This window comes from Psittacula echo, assembly GCF_963264785.1.
Source record: "Psittacula echo genome assembly, chromosome: 6".
NCBI classification, from domain to species: Eukaryota; Metazoa; Chordata; class Aves; order Psittaciformes; family Psittacidae; genus Psittacula; species Psittacula echo.
The window spans coordinates 58,230,055-58,244,491 of record NC_137743.1 but is presented as its reverse complement, the minus strand read 5'-3'; positions in this window follow the sequence as shown (position 1 = coordinate 58,244,491).

Below are 14,437 nucleotides of genomic sequence, written 5' to 3'. Positions count from 1 at the left end.
GTTTTTATATTAGTTTTACACTGTCCAACCTCTTAATCAAATTTGCATGTGTAGATTGGAAGCATTTTGAGACAGACTACAATCTCTTTACTTGCCAGTGAGGCACCTAATGCACCTCAGGCACCCAGTAAAAACAATAATATTAAGATTCAGTATCCTTCTCTTTATATTTCCAGAAACATATGAGCCAGAATTAGAAATCTGAGCTTATCAAAATTTATAGGGTGATGTTTGGATAAGAATTTTTTAACACTTTACTAAATAATTCCATTAAGTAACACTCTATTCTGACTGGAATCTCATTTAGTCAATATTGTCATTAATAGCACCTGGAACATGATCTATTCCTAAGTTGATTATGTTTGGGTTTACTTATTTTGATGAAGAATATGCAGATATTTTAATTTATACAGATATATTAATTATTTCCACGTAATAGTGATACTGACACCTTTTGTCTCTGTCCTTACCAAATGCTGTACATCCATAATACATTCTATATTTTACACACCATCTAAAAACAAAAAAAAAAAAGGCAGCAGAAAAAGAAAACTAGAAACATTATTTTGCTGAGATGAAAATGTGTGAACAGAATGCCATCAGCAGTTGCAGTTTCTTTGTTTCTGAAAAGGTTTTAGGAGAACTAGAGAAATAGAGGTGTGCGAAAGGATGATTAAAGGTTTGGAAGAGCTTTCAAAAAAAGATTAAATAGACTAGGATCCTTCAGCTTGGTAAAGAAATACGTGATGGGGGATATGACAGAGGTCTGTTAAATCCCAACTGGCATGGAGAAGTGACTGGAAAATTATCCTTTACTGTCTCTTCTAGTATGAGGAATAACTGGCCTCAAGTAATGGCAGGGTCAAAGCAGCAGAGACGCTTTGCCATAGGATACTTTGGGCATTAAAAATTTACATAATTTGAAAAAGTTATGGAGACAAATTACTGGAAGAAAACTCTGTGTTGTTCCTGTAGCTCAGAAAGTCCCTGCAGCTCAGAAAGTCCCTGCAAAAGCTGCTAAATGCCAAAAGATTGTACCCCTAAGATATCCCTGTGTGTTTACCCTACAAAGGCATTGTTGCTTAAGCCATTATGGCAGGCAGAATGTACAGTATGTCTCAGAGACTGATGGAGTGACAGAGAGATACAAGCTCTTGCCGCTCACACTTAAACTACTCTAGTGTAACTAAGGGAAACCATGAAGAGGTAAAGTCTATGTGAGAGGAAGCATGAGCCTCATAACAGATTAACTCTGCAAAACTGTAGATCTCCACAATGTTGCCCACGTAAGTTAATGATCTCCATCATTACAGGTGACATGAAAAGTATAGTAGAGCTCTGCCTATGAGTGGTATTGGATTTTATATATAAGATAAATGTGTGTGTGTCAGTTTATTACAATCTGCCTCAATGAAAGTCTGCATTGACCAATAGTTTTATTTTCTGCAGTGATCCTCTTCACTGGTGCATATGTAAGAAAATTGGATTATATGATCCTTGCTTCACATTTATCCTTCTGTGCATTTTATGGTTATAACAGTCAAGGGCAATAGCACCAGGGATTGTGTAATATTTTGAGAAAGCAGAGAGAAAAGTAGAAAACATATGAGGGTTTGGACTGGAGCTCTGCAGAGGGCAATGATGAAGTTCCAATAAATATTTTCTGTTGGTCCAGCAGCTGCAGAAATTAGTAAGGTTTTCCCCACCCATTTATTTTAAGCCTTCTCAGTGCCATCCTTTCTGTATGAACTGTATTTAAAATGTAAATAAAAAGAAGGCATTTAGGAGATTTAACTATTTCCCTTGGTATTTAAATTATTCAATTATAACTAAAGCTATTAAAATACAGTTAATTAAAATGGCTAGATTGTTTTCCTTTGCACTGATCACAGCATTGCCCTACTTCTCCCTCTAGCTGTTTAATTCCTATTAAAAATGATAATGCTTTGCTTTATTCATAAATGCAGTAACCTTATGTACATTCTTCAAGTGATCTCTTTGTTACAAACTGTGCTGGTTTTCTTCTTTTCTAGCAGTGAAGCAGAAATTCTGCTGTAGTCTTTGGAGGTTTTATCGTCAGTAAGAGGACTCAGAATTTAAGCATTAGCATTACCAAGACACGAGAAATAGCACAGCTCCCAGTAAAAAGCTTTAGTTTTATTTTGATGCAATACAATGTCATATTTTATCTGGATAGTTTTGCAACACTTTGTTAGGAATAGTAATCCAGCTGCAGTGTGGAGGGGTAAGTGCTGTAAGAAATATAAAAGGTGCCAAAGCCAGTTCAACTCATCTCATCTTTATCTTCATAGATAAGAAGAAGAAAAATCAACCGCTCTGGTTTTTGGCATTGCAACTAGAACATTGCAACCCTTCTTTCTTCCCCAAGGTCATAAAGACCTTTCTTGTAAGGCACTCATCTGTTTTGGGAGGCAAAGTTAAGTTACAGTGAAGTGAGGAGATCTTGATAACCTCACACTCTCACACTAAGGTAAAGTCCAAAAAACCTCCTTTCAGCTTTGCATGGATTTGTGGAGTACAAGACAAACATCTGTAGAGGCACAAAGGATATTATGTAGCTACTGTAATGATAGTGACATCGAGTCAAGGTGAGTATGATGGACCAGGAAGGTCAGACCTTGGTGTATCTTTGATCATCAAAGCACTGAGGAGCTATACACGTAGAGGCCACAGCCACATTGATTTTTTTGCTACCTTCCTGGGGAAGACTCACAGGGAGGGATGTGGATATGTTTGCTAAAGAAGGAAGAGCCCTAAGTAATTTAGCATGCAGACACACCACGAGTGTCTGCATAGAGGGCACTATATTCCTATGGCCTAGGAATATAGTGGTTTAGACGATTTACGTTCGTAGGCCATTGCTGAAATTCCAGCTCTGCTGGAGCAGATAGCAGAACTCCTTCGCATTTCAAATTACCCACTCTTTCTTGTTTTCATATAATATCACTTTCAGAAGAAGACACTTTCTCTTCCATGTTTCTCAAGGGCATTGAAGGCTTTAGATATTGCTGCAACCCAGAAGCCTAATAAACGTCATTTGCCATATACAGGACCACCTGAAATAACAATGCTGTTGGGGAGTTATGCAACAATTCAGTCTGTCTCTTGCTGCACAGAGAACACGTAACACATAGGGCAACCGTAATGAGACAGCTACAGGCTGCTCAGCATATGAATAGATTGGATGGGAGGGCTAAAAGGCTAATTTGGGGCTTCCTAATGTAGCACATTGGGAGGAAAAGAATGCAAATGATATAGTCACTTTAGTTTCAGCCCTGAATAAACTTAGCGTCAGCTCAGTTTGTTATAGCTGATGGAAAGGTGATGAAAATTCAGGGGTTCTTGCTGATTATTTTAGTTCTGTTACTTACAGTAGGTACTGCTTGATTATTAACTGTCATTGACCATAACAGGAGTCTAAGTGGAGAAACATGGTCTGTGTATAATAGCCTAGAGAACTGCAAGCAGAGGGTTTGGCTAGAATTCAGAAACCTCTAGTATTTCAGCTCATGCTAAACTTGTAACTTTTATCCTGAGAGCCTTTTAGCCTGAGTACTTTAGGTACTATCCTACCTGTCCTATTGTTGTATGACTTTTTTCAAACTAAGTGAGAGATCTCAGTGAAATATAACAAGGATGGGAGCATTTACCTAGCCTAACTCTGTATCACTCTTTCCATAAGATGTAGATTTTCATGCAGTGAAATCCATCTGCCGTTTGTGTAAGGGTTTCAGGCTTTTTTCCTATTGTTTTCCAAGGGTTTGCATGTGTCTGGGTCTTTGGGGAGTCTTTAAAACAGTTGTCATTTGGGACAGATTCCAAGACTTACTATAGGTTCAGTGCTCAAGACCTAGAAATTCTGAGATTTTCTACCATCTCAAATGAAAAACATTGATGACAGCTTTAAATGAAATTTTTTTCTTGGTTAAATATTGAATTTTCTGTGCAAGGTATCAGAGGCTTTCATGATCTGTAGTGTTACATTAAATAGTTTAACTAGGTACCTCCAGTTCTGTTTCCATTTTGTCCTCCTTGTCATTAAAGTTCTCAAGCAAGATCTCTAGATTTGTATAAGGGTTCAGTGAGTACTACTGATCAAACCAGTAATTCAGAAATACACTACAGAATATGGCTATTCACTTCTTCAGTGGAGCCTCCTACAAAGACAACATCTGCGTATTTACTTCTCATGAGCTGTGTGGATGGAAAAATAGATACTGCATATAAAGTGTATTTTCTTCACACAATCATTTTCTGAGAGGCTTCATAAGGAAATCCCTCTGCTTCCTTAGCTAGACCGTTAAAGTTACAGTTGTTATCAGTGCTCAAGTTTTCTGTCCCTTGATTTACTTAGCACGACTGATCTAACTGAGCCTGTACTGGTGGAAATCCTTCACCCTACAGATATTCTTAGCTCTTTCTTCTATGAAGTATCACATCTCCTTTACCAAAAGGAATGGCAGAAGCAATTCAAATATTTTTTTCCAGACAAGAAACTATAATTGTTATGCTGAGGGTTTATCACAGAACTTTGTTTATGGACTTTTTATATGATTATGATCTCATTTGTCAGGTAGATGGTTGGGTTGATGCATTTCTTAAGAAATCAGTTTTGCACTGGCATAAATTTGTGTATGTAAAATAGTGGATTCCTGTTTTATACAAAGATTGGGGTCCTCATAGTTTTCTATTTTTTCTGTTATTACTATTGTATATTTGTTACTAGATATGGGAAAGAGTCTACATGGAATTCAAATACGGAAATTTTAGTTACTGCTCTATTTTGTGAGCTCTTTAAATGGCATAAGTAAATCAAGCAAACTTTTCTTGCAAAGATTAAAATTTCACGTTTGTGAAATGCAACATTAAAGTAAAAAAAAAACAGAGGCTGACTGATACGACATGAAATAGTGAAAGTATTAGACCAATTCAAGTTTTGAACTTTGTATTGCATTCACACCTACTGCATTCTTTGAAGTACTCCTGCGTACTCCTACTACAAGCAACCAGACCTTTGCTGTTCTGTTGTCCCACTGTCTCTTCTTATTCATTCTTATTATGTGTGAGAAAAAATTGCTCCACAAAGAATTCTGGTTGGTAATGCAAGTTAAATCACTGGCCAATGCAAAAGACTGGCCAAGGTAGAACTTCAAATTCTATCTTGAAATTTGTCAATCTTAAGAAATAAACTCATCTACAAATCTTGTATTTGGGGCAGCTTTTGGAGAAATCATAATTTCGTGTAAGATAGAAAGAAATTTTAAAAGATATTCAAGTATTTCTCATGTGTTGGTTTTTTGTGTTTTGTTTTTTTTTTTTTTTATATATATATATATATTAGTGTTAGAATGCTGATGGGAAGCTTTGCAGGTGCAGAATAACTGCTTCCTGGAGATGGCAATAATTTGTTGCAGGTGACTGATTCCCTGTTACATTGGTATTTTGTGGCAAAAACAATCAAAGTCTATCAATCAAAAAAGATATCAAAATCTGGAATGGAGAGCAGTTTTCCCCTAGTTGAAAGTACACACAGTAAGAGCTCCAGTGTTAAGTTGCATGAAAGGAGAATAAAGATCAAAGAGCCCATTCATATGTGTGCTTCTTCTCAACTGAGCACACTCTGCAACTCATCTTACTTAATCCTGGGAAGCATAACGACCGCACATCAGTTATAACTGCAGTTTATCCTGATTCTTAGGGTGCTTCATCCCATGTATACTCTTGGACATCTGTCATATGGTTATGTAAAGGTTTCCTATGACATACCTGACTACTAATCTTGTGTCAGGGTCAATTCTAGTCATCGTTCCATGTAGTGAGAGTAGGGTTCCCCTTATGCATCACCAAGCCTAGTATCACCCACGTTATGTGGCGTCATCATTCTCTTCCTGAATACTGCTCTGTAGTATCTTTTTTTTTTGTCTTGTCTTGTGTAGCACGCATATTTATTTAACATCATTCTTTCATCATGTAGCTCTGTGACCTGATTATTTGTATTACAAATCCAATAAAATATGTGATATCTAAAGTAAATGAGCCATTAGAAAGTCTTTATAAGTAAAAAATCATAGAATCATAGAATAGTTATGGTTGGAAAGGACTTTCAGATCATCAAGTTCCAACTCCCAAAAAATCATGCCACATGCCAAAAATCATGTCAAGATCTGAAAGCCTACCACTCAGTAATCTAAACAATTTTTTTCAAAATTCAGCATGTCTTATCATTTAGTGCTTGTCACATTTCAGATATTTTTGTGAGTCCAACTGATACCAATTTTTTCTTCTAAATCTTATTTTATATAGGAAAACCTGTTCAGAATCTGATTTTATTTTTGTGTAACAAAATTTAATGGTTAGAATTCTGAACTCTAGACAAATACTTACAAGCACAATGGAAGTCTGAATGTCATGCTGGAGAAACACTTCAGGTTTTTGCTTAGCTAATTGTTTGAATATTAGAAACTTAAGAATTAGAACTTTAAGGATTCCCTGGTATTCATTTTCAGGAACAAGTGGTTTTATTGTTTCTACAGTTTTAAAAGAAATATCATAGAAGAGTCATACAGGGTGAATTCCTAATTCAGAATCATGTTTATTCTGAGGTAGCTGATACTAAGTGATATGGTTACTTAACCAAGGATGCTTGTGATCCATATGTCCAGTCAAAATGAACAGTGCCTGAGATACCAAGAATTATTCACAGAAATTATGTAATGAATAGCTGAAGCAGTCTAGAATGTGGAAATAAGTACAAAAGCAATTCAGTGGTAGAAATAGCAAAGAAAAAGCCTGCCCTGCACATCATACCACATTTCTAGAAAGCCCAGATGATGTCACATTAAGGAAAGCTATTAGTGTTAAAAGATTCTCACTCTCATTCCACATCCAATTTAGAAGGAAGCCTGGAGCAGGTATCACTCTTTTTCTTCCTTTCTATAAGTCCAGGTCTAACCACTGGCATTTGACATGAATTCAAACTAGGGACATGCAAAGTTGAAAGCATGAACATATATGTAAGCTGAGCTGAGCTGAAACAGCCAGTGCTCTTTGCAGTTACATAAGACTTTTATTTGTGTGGACAGTTCAACTCTTCTTTCTTATTATAACAGTAATAAAGTATTTTGTGAAATTACTACAATTTTGTGAATTAGTACATTATGAAATTATATAAAATAAAAATAAGTACATAGAAGGTAAAAATGCATGAACTATTATGTTTTAGCCACAGGAATTAAAAATGAACAACATCTTCCCACATTTTTATGAAAGTGGGGTTCAAAAAAATTCTTAGTGGTAAAGTGAGGAGCAGCTGGAAATGGTTAATGGCAGATATCTGGGTACAGTGCTGCTGAAACCACTGAATATTTTGGTGTCTCCTGCAAATAAATTCTAATTTGCAGATATGAGTGGTTTGTTATTCAACAAGAATAGCTTCTCTATGCAAAATACAAAATCTCTGTAGTATTGCTTAAAAAAAAAAAAAAAAAAAAAGAAAAAGGAGATAAATTAAAGTGTCTTTTTTTTTTATTCACTTGAACCTGGAATATGTAGAACATTGACTCCTTCCACACAGTTACTTCAAAGAGGATAGTGAGACACAGGACTGAAAACTCCTTGTAGGCATGAACCAGCCAGAGTTAATATCCTGCCAAGCTGCTTCTGGGCCAGAGTGAACAGCTGTGTCAGAGTCCCAAAAAAGCCTGGAGATAGAAGCATACCATGTCCTTGTATCTGACAGCCTGTAACGTCAAACAGTGACATGTAATAAGCACATTCTCCAAGCATGTAGCAAGCTGTGCTAGACATGCTGTTCTAGTAATCCAGGAGGTGTTTTACTAGGGCCCACACAGCTACCACTGGGGTATTCTACTGAATTGTTAACCCCCTAATATTCTCTCTTGAGTATCAGTAAGTAACCATAGATCCCCATGCGACTCGGAAATTTTGTATTATCTTTCCCTTCCAATAGTGTGTGATCAAAGCTTTGGTTTAACTTGTAGCTGTACTGGGTTTGCTTCTGTACTTGTAAGCTATTTTCAAGTCTCTCTCACTTTTCCTTCTGGGCCAGTATGCAAATTCAGGTTGTGTAACTGCCGCGTGACTCATTCTCCCACTTGCAAAATCTCTCTTTGGGTGGGCCCTGCTAGCTCTCAGTTAGCTGCTACACTGGCACGTTCTTACACTTTTTTGGATAGCCCTTGTGTTCACATGCATGATTTTTTCCAGTGAACAAGTGACACATTTAATTATAACAGCCATTTCAGTTTTTCAGGCCTATAGCACAGACACCAAGCAATGTAGTATGTGTGATTGTATCCAGTTTTAGTAAATCTGATTATTCTTCAGCCTCAATAGCAGAACCAGACCTCTTCATATTTACATTTCTTTACTTAAACAATGCTTGCTTGTCAAAACTGTAAAATGAGAGACAGAAAGAAAACAATATACTTGTTATGTTGATTTCACTAATGGAATGCATCAATCTAGTGTAAGGCTGAAAATATGTGCTCCTTTTATATCAATTACTAGCATTTCATTACATTTGTTTATATAAACCATGCTATTTTATTTCAAGAGAGCAAATCTGAAGTCTGTTTGTTAGAAACCCAGTAATTATACTGTAATCATATCGCTTGTGATAGGTTAGTGTTTGTCCTCCGCCTCATGATTATCATTACAAGTGGAATGAAAGCATTAGAAATCTTGCTTACTTGCCGTGCAAGAGATAGAGTCTTTGAGGAAAGGTATGTAAATCAAGTGGGCATTAAAGCCACAGTGTGTTTGAATGTTGCTGCCTGCAACTGATTTTGGTATGCAACAGTTACTCCTTTTTGAAAATACTAGTTGTCACAGGTTTGGGGGATTTATTTTCATAAAAGATTTGAAAAAGAAATCCAAGCATAAGAGGCATTACAATGCTATGAAATGAGCAGTTCTCTAGTAACTCCTCAGTGTGTGACACAAATATGTTGTCCTTGATTATTCAGAAAAAGGGCTTATTATCAAGGGGTAGAGAAATAGAAAGGGAAAACTTCTGTACATTTGTCCATCATGAATTTAGCTATGCAATCATTTGAGCCTATGTCATCCATGGGCTTTCTAAAAAGAGGTTTCATAAATAATTGTATCAGGCCAGCATCCAAAATTATCTTTAGTAAGAAAATCTTGTGACAAATGGAACAAGTTTTCACAAGAGTGAAAACAGAAAGTGGGGGCCATTCAATTAAGGAACAAAGAGTATATCCCAGTTCTGAATCTCATACAGAATCTATGAAGAGTTTGCAGACAAATGACATTTATATTGAGTATTCATCGAATGATGTAAAATAATAATCTCTGAAAATTCTGCTTTATCCAGAGACAATAGATAGAAACAGAGGCATCGTCTTCAATTTAGAGAAATCTGTTCTTCGGATTCCTTGGAAAAGAGCATCTGCTGCACTTGGCACAGCTAGGGGGAGGGTAGGAAATACACCTGCCAGTCATACATGTAATTTCCGGTATTCAAGCTGTTCTAGGGCCACTTTGGACCCCAAAGAACTTCAGACGAGCACCAGAATTGCTCAAGCTCATGTCTTGTCAAAAGACTTCATTTCAGCCCCGAGAGGTTTTCGTAACTTTTCTGCCACATTACTTTTTCCAGGACATCTAAGCAAAACACAAACTTCCCACATTCTGAAAGGCTCTCCAGAAGACAAAATCCACCCATCAACCAAATGCAAAGCAATTGGACAGTTATAAGGAATATTCATTCTGAAGGAAAAAAGAGCTAAGGCATTTCCAAGAAACAGGGCCATCAGTCCTAGAGAAGGCACTGCTGTCTTTTGTAAGGCATTCAAATCCTTGAACTAAGGTAGAAAACTACTGAAGAATGGAGGTTTGAGATCAATATATAGGAGATAACTTTCATGATTAATAAGACATGAAAATCAATTGTAAACAATTAAAATATGTTAAAAGCTATGAATCAAGTTAATCAGGTCTGATCAATGTAATTACTGGAGACAAATGATTGAAAATGAGACAGTACTAATTGACTAGAAAATGAAAGTCTCCAAAAAATAGATTTTCTAAATTTTATATGAACAATAATGACATTTCAAAAAGGAATATGAGCATTTACTCCTCATGATGTTATTTGAAAGAAATCAGGAAATACTAAAATATATTCTTGACAACTAAGTAGAACATATTTTTAGAGTAAGAGAAATTTTGGATATTATAAATCTCTCAGCAATGAGGTGGATAGATTTGCTCTGAGTATAAAGTAGAATAAAGAACTAAGTTTTTTAAAAGTATGTAAGACCGTTAGTCATCTGAATTAACCTGTGGAAAGTATTAATGAGTAGAAAATATGCAGTATGGGACTTCAGCATTAATAAGAGCAAATCAATGGATCTGTTTAAACTGTTTTCCAAGCACCTGTGCCAGGGCCAGCAGAGCTAATCAGGAAATTTTCCTCCTTTGTTTAGCTGAACTCAGCTGACTGTGACTAAAGTTTTAATCTTTCTGTTGGGTTGGAAACAGTCTCTGAAACCTAATGATATAGAGCAATATGTTCATACAAATTACTAAAAATTCCTTTATGTTAATCCAGGTATGTAAATAAGGATCACTATTAACAAAGGCTTGGTTTACTTCATTATTATTATGGGGTTTTTTCTGCTACAACAATACATCATTTTAAATCCTTTGCCTCTCAGTGAGTTTTGACTTAACTAGGGGATTGCGTTGAACTAGCAGTTTCCATTTCCTCATTCCTCTGATTTTAAAGAAAACCAAAAAGCTAACCTCAGTGACTGATACATGCTACTGCTCTCTTTAATGCTGTTCAGGTACCTTGCATTGTATTCATATTTTTTGTTTAGTATTAATAAAAACATGGGCTATAGTCAGTGAATGTTTAACAGATAGGTTGCTCCTTAACAGTGATTTATTTTTCCTTTCAGATCCTGAAGGTTCACTGTGGGGATACACAGTTAGCATCTGCTTGGTAAGAAATACTGACTTATAAATGTGATAAACATTAATGACACGTGAAGACCTTCCCCACACTTAGATTTTGCCAGTATTTTCATCAGCAATGTAGCAGCACGGTAAAAATCACTGACAACGATAATATCAATATTAGCAACGCTGAAGTCTGAAAGCCACTTGAAAGTGGGTAGAGGCTGGGGAATGACATTGGCAAACCAGAGTGAATTGGCAGTCACCATCTCAGCAGGAACTTTGCTTCCATGTTTTTAGAATGTGGGAGAATTTTATAATTTTTTTATTTTCCTTTTATGCAGTAAAAGCGTTTCTCCCTGACTCTCTCAGACATTAAAGAGTCATCTTTGTAAGTGATGAATAAGATTTCTTGAAATGGCTGCTTAAAGTTACACACATAGGTCTGTATGAGTGAAAGTGAAGTCATTTCAGAATGTAAATGTCTAGATCTCAACAAACTCTCAGTAAAAGTCAGTTCACATACCTTTTTCAATAACCTTGTCTGCATAAGTATAATATACATTTTAGCTATGTAGTATGACTATAAAAGCATTATAATTATCCATCTGTGTTTTCAAAGTTATTAGTACTTTTGAGAAACATCTCTGTGAATACTAAGACACTGAAACCTATTTGTTACCTCTTAAAATATGAGATGCTCTTAATGGCTGACTATGCAGTTACAGTTATTAACGTGTCCATGACTTACACAATTATCATAGCAGCTGTATCAGGAAACTCTCCAGATTAGAGCATTGCTCATGTAGCACCAAAAAGAAATAGATATAAGGGTTTGAGTCAGTTTCACATTTGTCATTTGAATGACTTATGATTAAGGTGTTTTATGTCAATTTTTTCTTCCTTATTTGAAACCCTCCTTATTGAGACCCTAGAATGAGTCATTATAACAGTCTGTGGGATTTGGTTATTAACATTTTTGAAATCAGAGTTATTACTACCATCCTTTATGTGACCTTCTATTTAAAGGTCCAGTGCCAACACTAGAAATTTTCTTTCTACAGGTATATAATCCAACAAGAACTAAGAATCAAGAACATTGAGATTAAAGTTCAAAAAGAAATAAAAAATAATTTCATCAACAGTTTTCTGGTTTTGCCTGTAATAATTACTTCTATTTTGATGCAGCACCTTAAAGATTAAACCATCACTAAATTTTTAAGTTAGATCTGTTTTCTATTTGTAATATGAATGTTAAATCTCAATTTTACTACAAATTAGCTATCAGGGAGCTGTAACACATTACATCTGAATCTATCCCAGCCTGAAAAATTGGTTAGGCACATGCTTAAGTTTGTCTCTCTTCAGCAAAGTGTTTTATACACTAATGGTTCCATTTGAAAGTTATGTTTTTGTACCCAAGTACCTTGAAGAATAGAGGTGGACTTCTGAAATGAATTAAGTAGAATTAAATGCCTCTGTCATTCCCCTATGTTGAAAACTGCATTTCACATCTTGCGCATGTTTTGCATTTAGAAAAGAAAGCCACAGAATAGAATCCTGTTCTCAGTAACCCATATGAACAAAACAGAAGCCCTCTAGTTTCATGTTGGAGTACACTAGATCTTTGAAATTACATTTCTTTTCAGCCTAATTTTATTGCCGATTTCCATATACAGTTTATATTCAGTAACTGAAATCAAAATATATACTTTATATTTAATGCTCTCTGAAGCTGATGTTTAAAACAACAAGAAGAAGTGAGACAACATAAGCTTTGTTTTTAAATTTAACAAAACTTAAAAACTAAAAAGGACAACTTTATTTTGACTGGAGTGTTTCTTCACATGATTCAATCTTTCTAGATACTTATTTTTCTTGTTTTAAGATGTCTTGTTCTTTTTATCTACTAGATCCTCTTTTTCTTGTGGAAGAATGTCTCATCTCTGTTGCAGTTGAGTTGTGCGAGAATACATTTGCATTAAAAATACAATTTTGGCTGACATTTTTAATCTGAAACGAACAAGAAAGTAAAGACCATTTTATATGCTCTTTTTTCCCAGGTTAATTGTAATGAGTGACCTACTAAAATCTTCACAGAGCAGAACAGAATTTCGTATAACTTGAAGTGGCAAAACAATACAAACTTCAAACTCAGTCACAAATTCAGACTAAAAAATCAATTCTTCTCTATTTTGTGACTGAATGTTACTGCATAACAGTTACTTTCTTGGATAGTTTTGCTAATTTAAAGCAAGAAAAATAAAAACTTTTAAATGCTTCTTCTATCAGTGTGCCTTGTTTTGGGCACAGGACAGATACTTGTGTAGTTCGGGTTCTGTCTCTGGCTCTTCTACTGATTTGCTGGCCATGCCATTTTATCTTATTGTCTGAGCGTCTCCTCTCTTCTCCTCCCCTCCCCTCCTCTTCCTTTGCACTTACACTATCATCTTTCTGGAATTATTCACTTGCATGATAGCAGTGTTCAAAAGCCCAGCTCATGATTGTGTCCCTACCATGCAAACACATGTAGGGAAAAAACCTGGGTTTAGAGTAATCACCTAGATCAACATTTTCAATACAGAGAATATGGTTAACTTTCTGAAACTATTTTAGTATGTGAACCTGTTTCAAATTCTTTAAGCATCAAGTAACTAATAAATTTGCAGCAACAGTTTGACGTTAATTCTTTAGCTTTAGAGTTCCTAATCTTTCTTTTGCCATTTGCCCTTCAGTTTCCCTTTGCAGCAGCTCATCTCTCATTTTGAAAGTCTCCCTTAAGAGCTAATGATAAATACATTCATGAACTAATGAACAGTTCCACATAATGCTGCTAATTATTGCTTTCATATTATGCTTATTATTCACTCATCAAAGGCCTGAAATCATAGCCCAGACAGGTATATCAACCATTGAAAGTGTAATGATATATTTTATCATTTTTTGTTTGTTATAAACTACTGCTCAGTTCTCAAAAGTGAGTGATGTTGGTGCCAATGTAGACTAGAAATACATTGAACTTTCTTAGGTCTGGATACATTTGCTTAATGTAGATACACTTTTTCTTTGTAAATAATGTGTTATGTTAATGTCAGAAGAACAACAAAAAAATTTAAAGCATACAGAAGACATACAGGCCTTAGTGTCTGTGACCTTTATGAAAATGAGAGAGAATATAAAATAGATGTGAGGGGTTCCAATTCTAGTCTAATATCATTTGCCTTGGTTTAAAGGATTCATCAAAGCACACAGCAATAGTGAGCTGTTTCTACTGTATTTGTTTAAAAACTTGTTGGGAACAAAACAGAAGGTTTTCAGGGTGAGGAAAGAGAAATTCTAAATTTTGGTCTAAGACCCTAAGCACAAGATGGTTCAAAGTTTCACCAATCTATTTAGTAAAAACCAATTTATGTTTTTAATTAATCCCACTGTTGAGACTCTTGACAGAAATATTTTGGAGTAAACAAAA